This window comes from Onychomys torridus, chromosome 21, assembly GCF_903995425.1.
Source record: "Onychomys torridus chromosome 21, mOncTor1.1, whole genome shotgun sequence".
Taxonomy (NCBI): domain Eukaryota; kingdom Metazoa; phylum Chordata; class Mammalia; order Rodentia; family Cricetidae; genus Onychomys; species Onychomys torridus.
The window spans coordinates 51,094,304-51,115,254 of NC_050463.1; positions in this window are offsets into that span (position 1 = coordinate 51,094,304).

Consider the following 20,951-nt stretch of genomic DNA (forward strand, 5'->3'; position numbering starts at 1 on the left):
TGCTGTCACATGTGCCATCCCATAATTAACTCTAACTTTACAATGGACAGACTTCTTCTAGCCATCAAAAGCAGCCCCACTAACAGGCTGCATGTCCTGTGGAAGTATTTACATTGTGTGGTCAGTGTGTCCCTCTTGGGTCAAAAAATTTCCTTGTTACCATTTCTTTTTTGCATAAGCATTGCCTGATGCTGCTGCCCCAATGGGACAGCTAATCCTAAGAGTAAACTTGAGTGTGTCCCACTGTAGCTGTGGAGTTATAGTTATTTATGGTATAGAGGTTAATTAGGAGATCAGCTGGGAAGTATCAAAATGTCCAGTGTGTTTCACAAACGAGCAAGAAAATCATCTTTTCCTGCAGTTAGCTGGGCAATGACTGCAGTTTTTAGAGATATCATTTTTTCCCCTTCAAATACTGCAAAAGAGCACTGCCTTGGAGACATAATGCTGCAGAGATGTAGCTAACATTTTTTTGGCACCCAAGTCTAATTCAAAAGGATTAAATAAGTATCCTCAGTGTAAGCCAACCAAATCACAAAGCCGGTTCCCGCTTCAGCACTCCAGTGAGCATAATTACACAGCCCTAAGCTCTGACTGCTCATCAATTAACACAGCTGTGAGATCTGGAGCTAATTGTACGATGTATTAATCAGCACATCTCGTGTAGGAAAACAGACTTTGCTGCGGTTTCTAGGCTAACAGCACACCCATCACCACTGCTGGCTTACTCTGTTCAGCTTTAAAACATGCAAATATTTTAATTCTTCACAAGACTGTTCTTAGTATTGATGCCAGATGAGCAGCTGAAACCAAGTGGATTCTTATGAATCAATAGCAGAAAGGTACTGGTGACTATGTGCAAAGAAAACCTCTCAAAGCTAGAAAGCGAGACTTGAAGTGAGGAAGCTTTGCCCAGAAATCAGAAGCTGCTGGAATGTGGCAAAGAGATGCACAGACATGTTAGGCCACCAGGGGCACTAGGAAGGAGGCTGCAGGACATTCCCCACATCCAGTGGCTCTGGTGAGCATGACTTCTCAGGATCTCCCAAGCTGTTACCCTCTCAAGTCTCCGTAAGACAGGACTTCAGGACTCCTCCAGAAGGGTGAGGCTCCGCAAAAGCAGCTGAAAACCTGTGAAGCTGGGGGTGAGACAGGTTTGGAAAGGGATATCAATTATCCTTAGAGGGAAAAAAAAGTCCTTCAGCATATTTACCAAACTCACATACAGGATGCTCCTGAACTAAGAATGCAAGGAAATAAATACAGATATACATGTATGAGGCTTGAATTCTGAGTTCTAAGGAGCTCTCAGATGCCACTGCCTTTAACTAGGTAGTATGTTTGATAGACTGAAAAATGAAAAATTCAAATGAGATGTACAGGCTCTTTTCCTTTGTTCAAGCTCAGTGATCATAGACTAAGGAAGCAGGGGATAAAGTAGTTTATATTCATTTTCCACATTAAAAAGGAAACAAACTTGAAGAGAGGGTGAGCCACCACTTTTCCTCTGTCGAAATTTGAAAGCAATCCTTCTGCACTCATGCAATGAACTTGGTCAATGTTTTGGCAAAACGTTTTTCTTCCCCTACCCTCACACCACCATCACCCTACCTCAAGCCTTCTCAAAGTTAAAAGGTATGAGATATTGCTTCACAAAACAAATGGAGAGTTTCCTTGATGGACCCCATATCGGTGTCCTGGATGTCTAGCAGATTTGCCGACATCTTAGGTTCCAGAGAGATCAGAGGTCATCATGCCTGTATCCTACACCTTTGTTCTACTCATCGGCTCCATGTGCTTGGTTTTTCATTTTCTTCAGCATAGGCATGTAATAATGATGCTTAAAACATGATTCACTCAGTCAAGACTAGACTACTTGATGCAAAATTATTGTATGGCACTCTCTCACTCATGTTGTTATCCTATGGGTCAGGTGTGCTTAGTGTTTCTGTCTCACTCCCAAGGGATGGAAATCTTCACTGTAGACAGGAAGAGAGTGGAGGGACCACAGCCCAGCTCACCTGGAGGCAGATCCCAAGGTACCCATCTCTAAGCCCTGGACACAGTATAGGCTGCACATAATGATTTTCTATTACCCAGATCACTTCCTTATTTATCTCTCACCATCTCCTATTTTGACCTGGTATGTAAGATTATCTTCAAAAGTATCCATATATATGGATGTATATACGTATATAATGTCGGTGGGCATGTACATGTGTCAGTGTGAATTATTTTGGTGACTCCAATGGTACATGAGTAAGTGGAGGTATCTCATAATGGAGTTGGATCATGGGCGTTTTAGTTTTCTTCACTTGTCTTATATTTTATAATTACAAAAATCATGAATGAGGGGCCAGAGAGATTGCTCTTCTTGCCTCCACAGACTTAATACATACATAGTGCACACATATACATGCAAGAAAAACACTCATATGCTGGGGGATGTCTTTCTGTATGCTGTGAATATGTGTTGTTCCCACTGGTTAATAAATAAGCCACTTTGGCCTCTGGCAAGGTAGCTTAGAGGCAGATGGGAAATCCAAGGAGAGAGACAGGAAGGAGAAAGGCAGAGTCTAGGGAGACACCAGCACTGCCAGGAAAAGCAAGATGTGAAAGTACTGGTAAGCCATGGCCATGTGGCAAGTTATAGATAAATAGAAATGGGTTAAGTTATAAGAGCTAGCTAGTGAGAAGCCTGACATAGGCCATATAGTTTGTAAATAATATTAAGCCTCTGAATGATTATGTTATAAGCAGCTGTGGGACTGCAGGGCCAGGTGGGACCAGAGAAACCTTCCAAGTACACTCATAGTCATAAAATAAAAATAAATACATCCTTAAAAATAAAATAATCCATTAAAAGTCATGAATGGTTCTACTGTGGACTTCATAAATGCTTTTAAAGGTTCCCTTTTGAAGGACATCCTTTATCTTTTTTTATAAGATCAAAACAAATTAAGGATCAGTGACAGACTTTTAAACTGAAAAGTGGCTTTAATATGAAGTTACGTGCTGATACAAAATAAAAAGAGATTTGAATGATTCATAATGTAAATACGAATCTACAGATTTGACTGCCACTGAATATGTCCGTGCTGGGAACACTCACTTTCAGCCTTTTAGCTGATTCATGGGAATAAGTCATGGCTGGGTTATTGTGACAATCCAATGACTTAGATGGCAGAAGGAAATATTTAGTAGAGAACTTGGCAACACGTGGGCACTGAGTACGCTGAAGCTGTCATAGAGCATAAAGAAGCCATTAGAGAAGGCTGCTCATGTTAGAGTGTTTGGAGAGGCTCTTAGGGCTGAGACTCCAAACCAACTTCATGCAGCTTTCATGTGAACATGTTATTTTTGGAACCACAAGACCTCAGGTCTGAGAAAACAGCACTGAAGATAAAATCCAGTTTTGACCATAAAGGCAAATAGACAGAGACACAGGGAAGGCTGTGAAATACAGAACACTAGCGCACAGTCTAGACAATCTGCATGCTGGGATTAGCGTGCCTGCCATCCGATACATTTCTTTAACTGACTTATTCACAGCATCTGTGATGCAACCTGCTTACAAAGAGTCCTGGGTCATTGCTGGCCCTTGTGGAAATACACAAGAGAATGAGAAGTTTGATATAGGGAGGAAGTCCCAGCTAGGCTGTCTGGAATATTCCAGGCTGCTGGACACAGAGCAGCAGCGTAACAATCAGGTTCAGAACACTGATACCTGACCTAGTCTCTTCTATCTGTGGCTTTTCAGAAAGCTCAGAACCTGACAGCATCTGAAGGCTTCCATTCATTATCCACAACCACTAAATTTGAGTTCTTCTCAACCAAGAAGTTATATAGAGAATTCTAAGAAATGGGAGTTTTAAACAAACCATGGCCTAAGTGTACCATCTCCATATGAGCTGGCTCACCTCTGATTCTCATACCAGCACAACTGTTGTTTGGTGTATGACCCCAAGTATGCTTGATGTTTTGACCTTCAACTTCCCTACCTGTAAGGTAGGGTGAACAGTCTTCCCTGGCAGCATTTTATGGGGTGTGCCCCTGTATTCCCAACTCTACAGTGTAACTTCAGAAAGAAATCTTCAAGGAAGGGTTTGCATCACAGGAAGAGATCAGAAATCAATACTGTTTTGAATTTCTGCCAACAACTGTGACCTTCCCCAACAAGTCTGCTCACTAGGCTCTGGTAAGTCTTACATGGCACAGAGGACTTGAATCAGCAAGGTGCTTTGATCAGGAGGTGCCACTGTTTGCCCTGTTGAGTTAGCACTTGTCCCTCTCCAGTGTCCTCCCAGATAACCTTCAGGCTTTATCCTGGCAACCACATATCTGCCACTAATTATGGAGAAAGAGGCGGTTTAGAGTCCAGGAAAAAGGGACTGACAGAGGCAGAAACAATATTGAATAGCCAAGCTTATGAGCAGCTGTGTAGACATGCCACCTCTGTAGTTTCAAATTTGCTTGCTCAGCTGAGAGACACAGAGGCCATGCCCCCAGGAAAACTGTATGCAAAGGAATCACCCAGGCAAAGTCTTCACTGAAGCATGTGAGAGGAACACAATCTCCATGACTATCATAAAGAAGGTTCTCCAAGCTTCAAGTGGCTTAAGATCACACACACACACACACACACACACACACACACACACACACACACACACACACAGTGGAAGCATGGCAACTCTCAGGAAAGTAATTTACAAGAGGAAGAAAAAAATCTAAGCTAGAAATGATGGGTAGATTAGTTTGTAAAGGACAGAGGTGATAGTGTAGGTTATCGCACAAAATACAATTTTGTGTAGCAAAAAAAGAAAGGAAGGAAGGAAGGAAGGAAGGAAGGAAGGAAGGAAGGAAGGAAGGAAGGAAAGAAGGAAGGAACAAAGGAAGGAAGGAAAGAAAAGAAAATAAAGAGAGAGAGGAAAAAAAGCATTTTAACAGCAGCCCAGGAATCTTGTGTGTGTCCTGCTTTAGATTAAAATTTTCACAAGAGTGACTTCTACATGCTTTTGTTTTAGCTCCAGCTAGAAAAAAAAAAAAATCCTGTTCTGTTTGAAGGGCATCCCTAGATAGAGACTGCATTACTTCATGCTAAGTCAACTTCAGGTCAGGCATAACCCTCCCAGTCCACCTTCTGCAGCTTCCACCAGGTCCAGTTACAAGACTGGAGAAAGGGAAAATAGACTTCCTGTTGGAATTTTATAATAAAGCAATCTAGCTCACAAAGCCTTTGCTCTTACAAAGGCATTTGGGGAGCAACATAATTAAATGACTTCCATAAAATTAAGAGAATCTCTTTACTAATCTCATCTGAAAAGTTAGCTGAGATCTGAACATAATAGCATATTATTTTTATAGCACTTTATTCCTGATTCCTTCATGCACCCCACTGCCTCTCGATGAATTCTCCAGCCTGCTTTTTTGTAACATTCTTTTATTAAATGCTTTTTTTCATTAAATGTGGAGTGTTTCTGTATATATGTACAAAGAAATGTTTCAAAGTGACTAGCCCTTGGAATAACTGTGGATGCACCCAGAAAAAGTCGCAATACCTAACATGTAACTTGAGATAACAAACAAGTTGCAAGAGGAAAATAAATGTTCTCTTGGTGCTCTGAGAGATTAGCACCAGCTCCCCTGAGGAAGACAAATCCAGACACTCAAGTACAATGGATAAAATGATACAGTGTTGATATAAAACCTGCATGCATCCCCAGAACCTGAACACCTGAAAGCATTGGTTAGCTCTGTGGACACAGAGACCAGAGACTCAGAAGATGGACTACTAGTTTTCCCCCACCATAGCAGGGATCAAGCTTCTGCCAGCAGAGGTGTCTCTCACCCAGACCCATTCCCACCACATTTCTTGAGCGTATGTGTCCAGAACATGTACAATCCAAACTATCCATTCTTGCTGTTGTGCCTAGAATCTCACTTCATTTTATTCCAAACCATGTTTTGAAATGGGTAAAGTACTTTCAGTGATGGTTCCAACCACTTGCTTCATCTCCTGCTTCCCCCTCCCCAAGCCTGACTAGCCTAAAAGACAAGTGTCACTCAGGATTTCATGAAGGAAATAGAAAACACTGTAGGAACAAAAACAGAAAATCATGGCAAGCAGAGAGTTTAGTGTTTCACAACACATTTGCAAAAAAATTGGTGGGATGGATTCCAGAAAAGAAAACAAACATAGGTCATGTGCCTGGGAAGTACCACTGAGTTATGAAGGGCAAGCAGCCAGAGACCAGCACAGGGTCTCCTGGTGCCTCCAGGCAGCTGGGCAACTAGGGAATGGTACTTCCCATGTGTCTGCACAAAGGCCTCCTTTTGACAATGCCATCACAGAAGAGCTTAGAGAGTAGGGATATGGTCTCTGTTCATTTCCATATGCCAAGCTTCCAGAGAGGGCCAGGAACTCAGCAGCAACAGTGAATTGCCTAAGCATTGTGCAGCCCAGCACTGCTGAGGAGGCAGGGAAGTGAAGAAGATCCATGAGACTGGTCAGTCATCCTCAGCTTCGATCAAGCACCTTGTTTAATTTTTACAAAAATCTAACATGCTGGTGAACACCAACATACTGAAGACAAGGAATCTGAAAGTCAAGGAAACAGAATAAAGAAAAAAAAAAAAAAAATATATATATATATATATATATATATATATATATATATATATATATAGACACACACACATTTGCAAACACCTACATATGACTACCCTTTCTTATTTCCCATTATACTTTAGAAATATTTTGATATTGTGAGTATATGGATGATTTAGGGACTCAGAGAGGCTACCTATGCTTGCCTACACAAATTCAAATGCTTGTTTGTCTATAGCAAACTCCAGATTATCCCCCTCAAAACGCTGTTTCAAAATACTCAAAAAATACAAGTTCCTCCTCTGGACGCTGAGCCTATTGTATGTGATCAAGAAATGTATCATTTATTAATATTAATTCCAGAATGGTTAAGTCTGTATCACAATGACTCATGATGCTCTCTCTTCATGAAAGGTCATCTCCTCCCGAGGCTACAAAACATACTGTTCTAAATAAAGTAAAATATGCAGCTTCCCACACAATACCGTCTTTCTTAAATGTCTCTATATAGGATAATATATTTTTCTAAATGATAGTCCACTAATGCATGTGGTCTAAATATGTATGCAATCCATACACTATTGCATTTGTTTTGTAATTTCATTTTATTCTATATTTAATTTTTTTCTTCTTGAGAACTTCATACATATTAACATGATTTTATCCACCCCCACTTACTCTTCCAGCTCGCTCCAACATGTCACTCTCCTTCAACGCCTCTATTGTTTGTTTGTTTATTTATTTATTTATTTGTTTGTTTGTTTATTTATAGTGTTTTGTCAACTTGACACAAGCTGGAGTCCTTTGGAAAGAGGGAACCTTAATTGAGAAAATACTCCCATCTCATTGGCTTGTAAGAAAGCCTGTGGTACATTTCCTTCATTAATGGTTGATTGGGAAGACCTAGTCCACTGAAGGCAATGCCACCCCTGGGCAAGTAGTCCTGGTTGGTATAAACAAGTAGGCTGAGGAAGCCACAGGGATCAAGCAACGGAAGCAAGTACCCCTCCACTGCCTCTGCATCAACTCTGCCTCCAGTTCCTGCTGTGTTTGAGTTCCTGCCATGACTTCCCTCAGTGATGGACTGTGCTATGAAACGGCAAGCTGAAATAAACCCTTTCTTCCCCAGATGGCTTTTAATGGTGGTGTTTTATCCCATCAATGGAAACCACAGCTAAGACAACACACTAATTCTATTTAGTGTGGTCCATATGCTTCTGGGTATGGGGGCATCCACTGAAGCATGGAAAACATACCAGAGGCCACAACTTCAAGAAAGAATGATTCTCCCTCTTCAAGTGTTTCTTCTCTTTCATTGTATAGTATGAGAGTACTAAAGATATTGTGTTTATATAACTTTCAAATTGTTATGATAACTAGACAAAATTAGATTGTTTAGGACCTGGGAAGTATGTGCTGATGTGGGTGTAGGCTGATTTTACTAAATGATAAAATGTTGATATAAAACCTTCATGTGTTCCCATCCCTTGAATAACTTAATTCATCTCTACATTACTTAAATGCCTAATACGATGCAAATGATACAGCTCCTCTACTATGGTGAGAAAGGGTTCTTGCAGATGAGAAGATATCCTCCAGAAGCACTTTTTGACTCATGATGTAAACAGCACAGATACCAAGAATCTCATCTTTGGCTGTCTTTAAGATTTTAGGTCAAAGCCAGGCAATGGTGACACATGCCTTTAATCCCAGCACTCAGGAGGCAGAGTCAGGTGAATTTCTATGAGTTCAAGGCCAGCCTGGGCTACCAAGTGAGTTCCAGGGAAAGCACAAGGCTACACAGAGAAACCCTGTCTCGAAAAAACAAAAATAAACAAACAAAAAAAAATATTTTAGGTCAAAAGCATATATAATCTCTAAAGTCCTCTCACCTCAAAAATAGAAAACAAGACAAAATCAAACAAATGAAACTTTACAGCTTCTTTCCTACTGGATAATGCCTAACTTTTTTAGTTCTGAAAAGTGGTATGTACATTACCAGAGGAGAGTAAACATCAGTGTTCCCTAGTTGGAAACCCTGCCAGTCATTTCCGTGTTGTGAGCCTCAACAGCAACTGGCCTGGCAAGACATGCTCACTGGTGCAATTGTGGCAGGAATATCATGGGAACAACCAAATGCTTTCTGATTGGATTTAAGTTATGCTCCACAAAATGAGACCCACACATGGCAATATTCTTGAGCCGAGAATCTGTGACTATACAGGATATAGATCCTCAGAGGGAACATGCTACTATTATGCTGCTAAATGGATATAGTATTGATCTTATTTCTAACAACTTATTACTATGCCCACAGACCAGTGTATTTCTCAACCCTCATTAGAGAAAGCTTCTGGAAGCTTCTACCCGCAGTGGGTGGTGATTAACCCCGAGACTGCGGGAGGTGTAGAGAATACAAGAGTATCAAATGCTCAGCCCTAACGAACACCTACACTGTGCACACTCTCCACCCAATGTTCAGGGACCATTGTGGAAGAAGGGGCATAAAGAATGTAAGAGCCAGAGTGGTGGATAATTACAAAGAAACAGTGTCCTTTGGAGACAATGGTACCTAGTAACTCACAACGGTCATTATAGCAGGTAAAAGGCCCATGCAACCTCAACCCTAACCAAATCCCAGCATGAAGAGTCCAGATGGCCATAAAATCCCATCCCTAATTGAAGATCTCTTGGGAAGTGATGATTCCTGGGGAAGAGAGCGTCAGTTTTCTTTACAAGTATTACCATTGGTAGGTTTACCACATTCTACTGGAAGACCACACATCTGGGAGTAAATGGATACCACAAATTGGACTTGATGGGTAGAAAAACAAGAGCAGAGAATATAAGTTGGGTAATTGGGGGAGGAGGTGGGTTTGGGAAAAGTTGTGGAAAGGATGAAAATTGTCAAAATCCTTTACATGATTCTCAAAGACCCAGTAAAAATATATTAATTTTTTTAAAAATTCAAATAAACTATAAAAGCAAAAAAGATAACATAGACAACTGACTTGGGATTTTAGCTTCAAGACCATGACTTATGAAGGTGATGGTCAGACAGAATGGCATTTTATAAAGAAGTGGAGAATGACCCCTCTCAATGTGTAGTGTAGATTGGCAGTACTGCAAAGACATGACAAAGAAGATATTAAATATGGCTTTTTCTAGGCAAGCTGCCAACTGGCTCACAGCAGCAAGTTTTTATTTCATTACAGAATGGAGCTATTAACAAAATTGACATCCAGAAACAACCTGTGTTTCCGGGGACTGTACCGTGTGTTAACCTAGAATTCGCACTCATGAAGACAGCTGGTTGTACACTTACCTGAAGCTAAACAAAAGTGAGGGAGAATGCAGGCTGCCACACAGAAAGGACTAGCTTAGTCATCACTGTCCAGGGACAGGGGGCTGATTTCTTTCCTGGACCAGGACTTTATTTCCATATTGTGTTATCCTGGCCACTCTATGTCTACCCATCTACACTCTTGTGTGTTGTGCCCTCTCTATGAATACTCCAAAATATTACTCAGGATATGTCTATTCAGAATGCTCCAAAGAAAATGGAAAAGTGGGATATGGGGTGATGGAGGAAAGAGAGTAAGAGATTTGGGAGAGCCTGCTCAGATGGTTGCACAGTCCTCACAGCCAACACTGAGAGGTGACATTAGGCTGGAGTTTGGGAAGCATAACCGCTGCAGGTCGGGCCCAGTTGTAGAATGATTTTAAGACATGGAACCTTGGTTTACACTGTGGAACATGTGTTTAATGTTACAAATGTGTTGCATTCTTTTACATTGCATTTGTTTAACTCTTCGAAGCTGTGTTACTTTGCCTGTCTAAAACACCTGATTGGTTTAATAAAGAACTAAACAGCCAATAGCAAGGCAGGAGAAAGGATAGGCAGGGCTGGTAGGCAGAGAGAATAAATAGGAGGAGAAATCTGGGAGGAAAAGAAGAAGAAAGAGTAAGAAGAAGAAGGGGAGGAAGACTCCAGGGACTAGCCATCCAGCTACACAGCAAGCCATGGAGAAAGAAGTAAGGGGAGGTATACAGAAATAGAGAAAAGTAAAAGCCCAGAGGCAAAACATAGATGGAATAATTTAAAGTTAAGAAAAGTTGGCTAGAAATAAGCCAAGCTTATTTCCATCCATAAGTAAGAATAAGACTGTGTGTGTTAATTTGGGAGTCAGGTGGTGGGCCCCCAAAGGGCAAAGACTCAAAAGAGAAAAAGAGTTAAAATACAGCCAACAACAAGGTCCAGTTATAGTGTGCTAAAGAACACCACCATATCCTCCAGGGATCCAATGTTACCGTTCTTCAACAGTCCCACACTAGGGAAACCACAGGTTTACCTTGCTCAAATCCTTCATAGACATATTCAACACAATGTTTGAACAACTTTGGTGCTCTGTGTCTCAGGCAAGGGGATAGTTACATATCCTAAAATTGCTATTTTAGTGAACTATGAAAGACTGGTATTTGTACCAAGATAAAATCTACAACATCATGAAAAATAAATGATTACCAAATATGAAGGCAGAAATCTATGGAAGAAATGCACATTCCTTAGTTGACTGGGCCAAATTGGAGACAAAACAAATGGTAACCTGCTGATCCAATGTTAGTAAGAGCCTAAATGAGCATCACTGGCTTGGCTAGTGTTACTTGGGCAAATACCTATTTAGCCCAGACAGGGATCAATGAAAGACAAAGAAATGATTGTAACCAAGTTAAACCTGATGAATCAAAAAACTTATCTGTGCTAGTTACAGGAACATGGGTGACTCCCAGGCAGCTCTATCACTAAAGTGTCCATGTCAGGATGGATTATTACTCATGAAAACTCCATCCCTGGAGGTTCTGCCCAGATTGTGGTCAGTTTCACTGAAGAATCTCTTCTGCCTCTGTAGATGTTTGCTTCTTGTGCAGCCTTGGGGAGGGGCCATGGAACTCTAGAAACTTTCTGAGCTTCCCAAGTCATGTAATTTTTGCTTATTTGTTTATTTCTTGAGCCTTGCAAGTTTCCTTGGCTTTCTGAGTCTTAGCAGCTTAACTGCTCCCTCCAGAGGAGGAATATTTCAATTGGTAGAAAAGAACAACATAACAAGATCATCACAACGTTGACTGTTGAAGAAGAAAAATTAAGAAATGAACATGAAAATAGATTTTGTTGAAGTGTGTTGGGCAAAAATGCTTCATTCAGTCTGGAGGGATTAAACTCTAGCTCTTACATAAAACAAACACTCCTGGACATTTTTCTGCTGTCTGTGACTAACACTATTTTTATGGACTCATTCTTACAGATCCAGCATAAGAGAAATTCTGTTACATAAATACAGAAGAACCACAGTAGTAGTGGTACCAAATTATTGAGTGTTAACATTGGAACCAGTCTTAAAGAATGCATAATTCCACCTCTGCGTTTTCTAAATAAAGAGGCAGAAGCCAAAAGGGAGAAATTGATGAATATGAAACTAAAAGGCAAGCTACACATTGATTCTACAGAATGCTAGCCCAACCTTCCTCATAAAAACGGGTTTTATATAGAAATCTCCAGTCAAGACATTATTTGAAAAAAATATAATTCAGATTCCCTCTCTATCTCTTCAGTCATGATGGCTGACAAAGGGATCATGGCCTACCAGCAAGCTGATAAGATCCATAAAACATAATGGTTTAATGGGGCCAAAGTGTGCAGTACTTGGGACATTGTGACAAAGAAAGGCAGAGCTTTGGGTATGGCTCATGCTGACCTCTATATATACCTCGTTGCCCTGATCTCAAGATGCTATTCCACAAAAAAAGAGTAAATATGATCAGTGTGAACGTTGGCGCAATTGTCCTCAGCATGATGTACATAAGCAGAGAGCTGAGTTATAGGTCAGAGGACATGCAAAGAAGAGGCAAGGAGAGGAAAAATCATCTCTACATTTTAGCATACCCCCAGTGCTTTAGAAAGGGGACAAGAAAGAACCCCTCAGTTTAATGTTGCCAATGAACCAACCTGAAAAGGATCAAGATCCTAGAGATATTTTCCCATGGGCAGAGCTCTGAACCACAGCTTTGAAACTGAATTTTGATTAAAAAAAAAAAAAAAACATACTGAACACAATTACAAATGGAAAAATATAGGACTAGTATCCAAGAATTGATGTTCAGAGCTCTCTCTCAACTCCTCAGACTCAAATGTACATGATACAGACATTGCTGTTCAGGTTCACCTTCATCCAGCACATCGTCATTCTGAGTTGATTACTGTTTTACGTGGGTTTTTGTTGTTGCTGTTGTTGGTGGTGGTGGTGTTCTTCCTGTTGAATGTCTAAAGAGACCCTGTTTCCCTGTAACTTCATAGTCATTGGTGCAAGCTTAGACTATAGAATCCACTTAATCAACTCACAAAAATAAATATTCATGTGGAGTTGTGATGTGTTTAACCTACAATGAGATATCACTTGGGCCCTCTCTTCACTTAAGGAGTAGCCTCCATGTGAACTTGATGGATCCTTGCCACTCAGACAGCTCTCCTGGGCTCCACCAGCTCCACACAGCTTCCTGTGGCTCCTTCTGTATGGAAATACATTCATCCCCTTCGGGATTTTACAACTTTAAATCTTTTCTTCTGATACTATAGGTATGGGGTCTACCCTTCCCTTTCTCTTGAGCATCTTGTCTCTTGTCCCTCTTCAAACTTCTCACTGACTAGAGCTAGGGGCCCTTCAACTTCTTCTGTATCAGTCAACAGGAGAAATCGGAAACTGCTACATTCTAGGTAGAAATGCCATACTGAGGCAGACTTTCTTAGCTCACACCTGCAAGTGGGAAGATGAATGGCCTTGCCTTATCTGAACATTCCTCTATCCCAAGTGGCAATGCATAAAAAGTGTTGACATCATTAACACGGCACTTGTGTGGTCTTGGAAGAACTGAGGAATACAGCACTAGAAGCATCTGCTTATGTTCAAACCAGTGCATGAGGATGCTTCACCCCAAACATCATCAAAAACTGAGACGAGATCAGGAAAGAAGGGCAGATTATCACCCATAGCTGTGAAGCAACCAATCCCAACATTGATAAGATCCATAGTTATGCTACTTATTTGGGTGACCCATGCCTACACTCACTGTTGTGGTCCTGAAGGTAGCCCCTGTGGTATACTAAAGAAGTCTCCTTCACTTTTACCTAGATTTCTTAGTGTTCACCTGCTGAGTGCAAGACATTAGAAAAGGCCCTGAGGAATAAGCACATACATTCTTTACCTATACAGGCCTCACTGGGTAGAGAGATAGACAGTGAAATTAAATGACATTCTGTAAGTAGTGTGTGGGAACACAATGAAACAAACAGCCAGAAAGGAGCAGAGTGACCTCAGGGTGTATTTCATAATTCAAAATATATCTCATCCTTGGAAGAACTATCCATCTGTTAAAATAAGTTTGTCCTCCTGACACCATGCTCTCCATGCACTCTGCTTAGTGGGGTGGTGATAAGCTTTGGCCACAGTGAAGCCACTGGTCAACTGTCTACCAGCTGACTAGGACTGAGTGATCTGCCTCCAAGCAAGCTCTGTCACCAATAGTTTTAAAGGGTCTTAAAGACAACAGAGGGATTCAGTATTCACATTTCTTTGTCTTTTAAATTTGTTTATTAACTAGAAGTCAAAATTGTTCATAATCACAGGAGGGAAAATTCCAACATGGCCTCCTAAGAATTCCCAGAGCACTAAGGTACTAAGAATCTCTCAACATACTGAGGAAACACCCTAATAGTTATGTGTATTACATGGGAATAATGGGAATATATAGATGAAATCACACCTATCAATCAATTGGCTTTGAGTTGAACAAAAGGCCATTATCAAAGATAGTAAGAGTACAACATTTCATAAAATATGTATGACTTATTACAGAGAGCTGTAAACATGGTGAGCACATCATGTATTAACAAGGATGTGACCATGTAAATGTTGAATATTATATAAATATAGCGCACAGCACAGGGACAATACCTGATCCTGCCTCAGCTGGGTTTGGCATGTGGATCCAGAATATTCTTTCTCTAATTTTGTTTCTGCATTTGTGGAGTAATAGTGTTCAATGGCTGTCATATCATATGTCCCTTTCCTCCTCAGTCACTGGACACCTCACTCATCTCTAGAGTATTCAGTCTCTCCCTAACAGGGTACTCCATAACTCATGACCACGTCTACTGCCTGCTGGGGTGGCATCTCTCTGCCACCAGTTATGCCTCTAACTGTCTCTAGGCTTCAGCTAGGAGATATTCATATGTTGTGGTTCTGAGAGGTAAGATAAGTCTAGGGAACACAGGTACAAAGGCTCACTTCCACTCTTCAACGCATTGGCACTAGAGATCACTTTCTAAATATAACACCAGTAGCACAGACACTGAGAGAAACAATCAATCAATAGGACCTGTTGAAACTGAGAAGCTTTTGTAGAGCAAAGGACATGGTCAACAAGACAAAACGACAGCCTACAGAATGAGAAAAGGTCTTCACCAACCCCACATCTGACAGAGGGCTGATATCCAGAATACATAAAGAACTCAAGAAATTAGACATCAAAATGCACAACAGTCCAATTAAGAAATGGGCTATAGAACTAAACAAAGAATTCTCCACAGAGGAATTTCAAATGGCTGAAAGACATTTAAGGAATTGCTCAACATCCCTAATTATCCGGGAAATACACATCAAAACAACTCTGAGATACCACCTTACACCTATCAGAGTGGCTAAGATCAAAAACACAGAAGACAGCTTATGCTGGAGAGGATGTGGAGCAAGGGGAACTCTCCTCCACTGCTGGTGGGAATGCAAGCTTGTACAGCCACTTTGGAAATCAATATGGCACTTTCTCAGAAAATTGGGAATCCATCTCCCCCAAGACCCAGCTATAGCACTCTTGGGCATATACCCAAGGAATGCTCAATCATACCACAAGGGCATTTGCTCAGCTATGTTCGTATCAGCATTGTTTGTAATAGCCAGAACCTGGAAGCAACCTAGATGCCCTTTAACTGAAGAATGGATAAAGAAAATATGGTACATATACACAATGGAGTACTACTCAGCAGAAAAAAACAATGACATCAGGAGGTTTGCAGGCAAATGGATGGATCTAGAAAAAATCATCCTGAGTGAGGTAACCCAGACTCAGAAGGACAAACATGGTACATACTCACTCATAGGAGGATACTAGATGTAAAACAAAGATGACTAGACTGCTACACAACTCCAGGGAGGCTACCTAGAAAACAGGACCCTAGGAAAGACACAGAGATTGCCCAGTGACAGAGAAATGGATGAGATCTACATGAACAACCTGGACGACAGTGGGAGTAATGAAGGGCAAGATTTGAGGGAAAGAAAGCTTAGGGGATCAGGAGATCCCAGCTGGATCAAGAACAGAAAGGGAGAACAAGGAATAACAGACCATGATCAATGAAGACCACATGAGACCAGGAATAGGCAGAGTGCTGGAGAGGTCCCCAGAAATCCACAATGATTTATCCTCTGTAGACTGCTGGCAGTGGTCGAGGGAGGGCCTGATCTGACCTAGTCTGGTGATCAGATGACTAAACACCCTAGCAGTCGTCTTGAAACTCTCATCCAATAACTGATGGAAGTGGATGCAGAGATCTTTGGCCAGGCCCCAGGTGGAGCTCCAGGTGTCCAACTGTCGAGAAGGAGGAGGGACTGCAAGAATGTGAATTGTTGAATCCAAGATTGGAAAAAGCACAGGGACAAATAGCCAATCAAATGGAAGCACATGAATTATGAACCAACGGCTGTGGAGCCCCCAGCTGGATCAGGCCCTCTAGATAAGTGAGACAATTGAATAGCTTGATCTGTTTGGGAGGCTCCCAGACTGTGGGAGCGGGACCTGTCCTTGGTGCATGAGCTGGCTGTTTGGAACCTTGGGCTTACACAGGGACACGTGCTCAGTCTGGAAGGAGGGAACTGGACCTGCCTGTACTGAATCCACCAGGTTTAAATGAGTCCCCAGGGGTGTCTTGGTCCTGGAGGACATGGGAATGGAGGGGAGGGGCTAGGGGGAAAGGTGGGGGTGGGGGCGGGAGGGGGGAGGATAGGGGAACTCATGGCTAATGTATAAAATTAAAACACATAATAATAAAAAAATGTATATTATCCACAGGAAGGTATTCACACATAAAAGATAGTAGTATTTGAGTAAAAAAAAGAAAGAAAGAAAGAAAAGAAAAGAAAAAGAAAAGCTCACTTCCATATTGTAAATCTTATTCCCATGTTGTGACATTCAATGTTGCTCATGGCCACATGCACTTTGTCTTCCTACATGTGGCTTGAGTATTAGGAAATTATAGGAGACATTTTTAAAATAGGCATATGGGTAGACAATTTTCTTTCTCAATTTCACTTTTTCTCTGTGATGATAATGGTCTTAACTTCCCACAAACTCCCAAACTACAAGACCCTGTGCTCATAACTCCATTTTGGGATTGGGAATCCTAGTATGTCTGCCAGCAGTGAATGACTAAGAGTTGCTGAGGCATCAGTTAAGTCTGTGTGTGGAGAGATGAGATGCCTGTGTTATACTTGTGATTGAGGGACTGATGGCCAACAGGGCACTGGGACTTATTTGAGGACTGATCTATATGATCCCTGCAAAATCAGGGTCTGTATTAAATTTGCTAGAATGTTTTCTGATGGGATGAAAGGGAAGAATTTTTTAAAAATGAGTATCATTTAAACTAAAGTTAGCACCTGTATTAGTAGCTCAACATATCTGGGAGACAGAAGTCAGACATAGGTTCCCATAGCCATGACAATTCTAGATGACATCTTGTTCCAATGGAAGCTGATGTAATTCATGTTGGAAGTCTGTGGTTTAGTGTATACCCACTATTGATGGATGAGTTTTCTGGATCTTCTCCATGGGCACCTGCTTCCTTTGGTATCTCCTTCTGTATGGAAATACATCCATTCCCCTAAGCCCGGCTTCAGGATTTTACCATTTTAAATATTTTAACTTTAGAAGCCCACCTCTGCCAGTGTCCAGCTTTATTTCTGCAGCTGTCTTCTTCTCTCTGCCTTCACAGAATTGAAGAATTGTAAACTGGATCTAGAAAGGGCCTTGTCTCATTTGATCTTCTCTTCATGGTATTAGAACCTTCTCCAGATATGATTGTTTCTCTTTCTCACTCCTTGTGTATTCATTCAAGGAGCACTTCTGATTTCCTTCAAGCCTTTCCCCATGTGTTCACAGCCTCGGTGTCACAGAGGCCCATATCTACCTGCCTTGCCTTCAATACTTCTTCTTCACTGTGCTAAATCACTGGTAGCTGTAGGTACCAAGTAAGATATCTGTGCCTCTCTCTTTTCTTTGGAAACTTAGAAGGCATTCTTTCTGTCAACATTGCTGTATCTCAGAGAACAGAGTGGCTGGAGGAGAGGACAAGGGAAGAGGGAATTGTTAGTCATCAAAGCAGAGAGAACACACAACATTGACCAATTAAGTTTGCCATCTTACATGGGAAGGGTTCACAGCACCCCAAAATGATTACAATAACACTATTGAGAATTATTGATCACAGATCAGTGTAAAAGATACAATAATAAATAGATTTGAAATATTTTGAGAATTAATGGGTAGGACAGAGATGAGAAGTATGTGCACGTTGTTAAAAGGACGCTGCCACTAGACTTTCGTGTAGTCAAGTGACCACAAACCTTTGTTTGTAGAAAGCATAGTGACCATGAAGCACAAAGACAGAACAATGTACACAGATACAGCAATGCCAACTTTATAGCCATTTCTTGAACGGAAACCTCTAATCCACCTTCATGAGGTTTACCCAGCTGCTTAGAAACCAATACTTGGATCTCAACCTGCATCCAGTGATATCTGTGTTATCATGAAGGGCCCATATTTTTTAAAGAATCTGTTAGGCTGAATTTATACTGCTGCATGTCAGGCCTACTGCTTCTGCTCTGTCTCACAGCTATACTCCCTCTGTATCCATCTGTATCTCTCTATATCCCTCCTCCCTATGCTCCCTTCCCTGCTCCCTCTCATACTTCCCTGTTTCTCAATATGTATTATGTCACCTATGAGTATCAACAAACAGAACAAGGTTACAGCTTCTATGGGGAAGCCACACTTTGGGCATGAACCATTTCTCTAGGACTTGGTGGATCTCACCCTCTGAGGACTCCATGCCCCATCAGGTGTGCACAGATGTAGAGCCCCATGAAACACGCAGACAAGTAAAGGAGGGAACCCTTGGGAGGGCGGCTGGAGCCAAGATGGAAAATGTCACCATCAGATCTAAGGCAGACGTTACCCAGACTTTCTGAAGTTCATCATCTGAGGTCATCAAGAACCTTCCTTACAGGGCACACACATCTATGTTCTCAACAAGTATGGTTCACTGGCCTCCCATAACTGGCGAATCACCTTTACATTGCAAAGTATAGGGGCTAACAGGGGCACAAAGCTGAGGCTTTGTCTTGACAAAGGGGCAAATGCACAGGCTTGAGTGAGTAGAGTGATGGTGTAAAATTTACCAACAGAGCATCGCAAGCCACCTGTTGCTGTGACTTCCCCCCAAGTCATCTTCTGAGGGCAAAGAGGTCCAACCCTCTTTCCAGTTTCAATGACTACTTGTGGCTCCATTAAAAGTCTCAGAGACCACAGGTTCCAGGTTAAACTCAGGAGTGTTCAACCTTTACACTTGCCTGGGCTGCAGTGTCAGCTATGAAGTTGAGCATCAAGAAGTGTGCCATCAAATCACAAGGAAAAAAGAAACTTGGGATACTTTAAGTAAGTTTTCTGTTTTCTGTTGAGCCACAGTGACACCCATACACGTTGTTGGCTGCCATTGGGAAACTTGTTGGACACACCTGTGAGTCACAATACTCAGTTTTCCATTTGGAAAAGTCAACATGATGGACACAAGTAGGTTAAAGTAGGTTAGGCTATGAACTGGTATTCAATAATATATTCAGGGGAAAGTGAATGTGTGGCATGACCTTCCACTTTATCAAAACTTTTCACTGAAGAATTATGACTGAGAGACTCCATCGCCTATCACAACAGCTCACAGAGTCAACAATCTCCCTTTCTTCTAGTTCATTTCATCCTAGGTAATTCAAAAGCAGTCTCACTCGATACCCTAAATTGTTTGTGTAAATGGCTCCATTGATTTTAAGTGGAAGATAAATTGCATCTTGAAACTATCTTAGCTCGAACACACATCAACTTGAGACATATTTAAATTTCTTTTGATAATTGCTTCTCTCAGAGTTGAGTGTTTAAGTACAAACTGTTATGTGCATCTCTTGAGTTAGCTCATTGCTGTCAGTCGGTGATGTTCCGCTTGCCTTAAGGAGTACACTTTAAAGAAACATTTCTTTATGATTTATCTAAAAACTCTTGGCCAACCCAAGGTCATGCACAATTTATCCCATAGTCCTTCAGACTTTTTACACTTTTACATTGTACACTTAGCTGTTTGGTTACATTTAATTAACTTTCATATAAGATCTGAATTACAGGTTGATTTTTCTAGTTGGCTAACTTGTTTATTTGCATGTGGACATGGGCATACAACTAAACTATAATTATCATTTAAAAGGTGATCCTGGTACACTGAATTACTTTATACCTGCCTCAAAATCCAGTTAACTATATTTATATAGACCTGATTTTATATACACCAGTAGAAAAATAATTTTCTACTCTCTGTGGCTATACCCATCATTAAGCCATTAGTGCTATATATTCTTTAATGCATTGATCATATTTCTTTGAAGTCAATGAGTGTGTGTTTTAATAGCTACCTCCTACTTAACCCTATTACTAGGGCCAACCACACTCAAGGAGTACTGATTTGCATGGTTTGTTCTTTATGCCACTCTTTCTATCTTTTTGGGTGGCATTGGGATTTCCTTCCTGGAACACTGGAGATGAGGAGTTGTGAGCTCTGTAAAATATGAGTTCTTCATTCAAATTCTTAGCTTGCATGGACTCACCCATGGATTTTGTCTGCTCTGAGCTTCCGCATGCTCCTCTGCTGCTCTGTGGAGTCCACCCTATGACCCTCATGTTGCTTGTTCACCCAGGAACCTGAGTAGAAGCTAAGCTCTCAGAGACGTCATCACAGCTTCTAATTTAGACCCCCAAACTCTTGTCTCTGACAGCTGTATCATGCACAAGTGGTCTGTGTAGAAATTCATGGAACCAGAACTCTGTCTCCCAGTGACTGCCTCTCCTGATTCCTTGAGCTGTGCTCACGGGTTGTTTTTCCTGGGATTCTTGGACTGCTGAATTTTTCCATAGA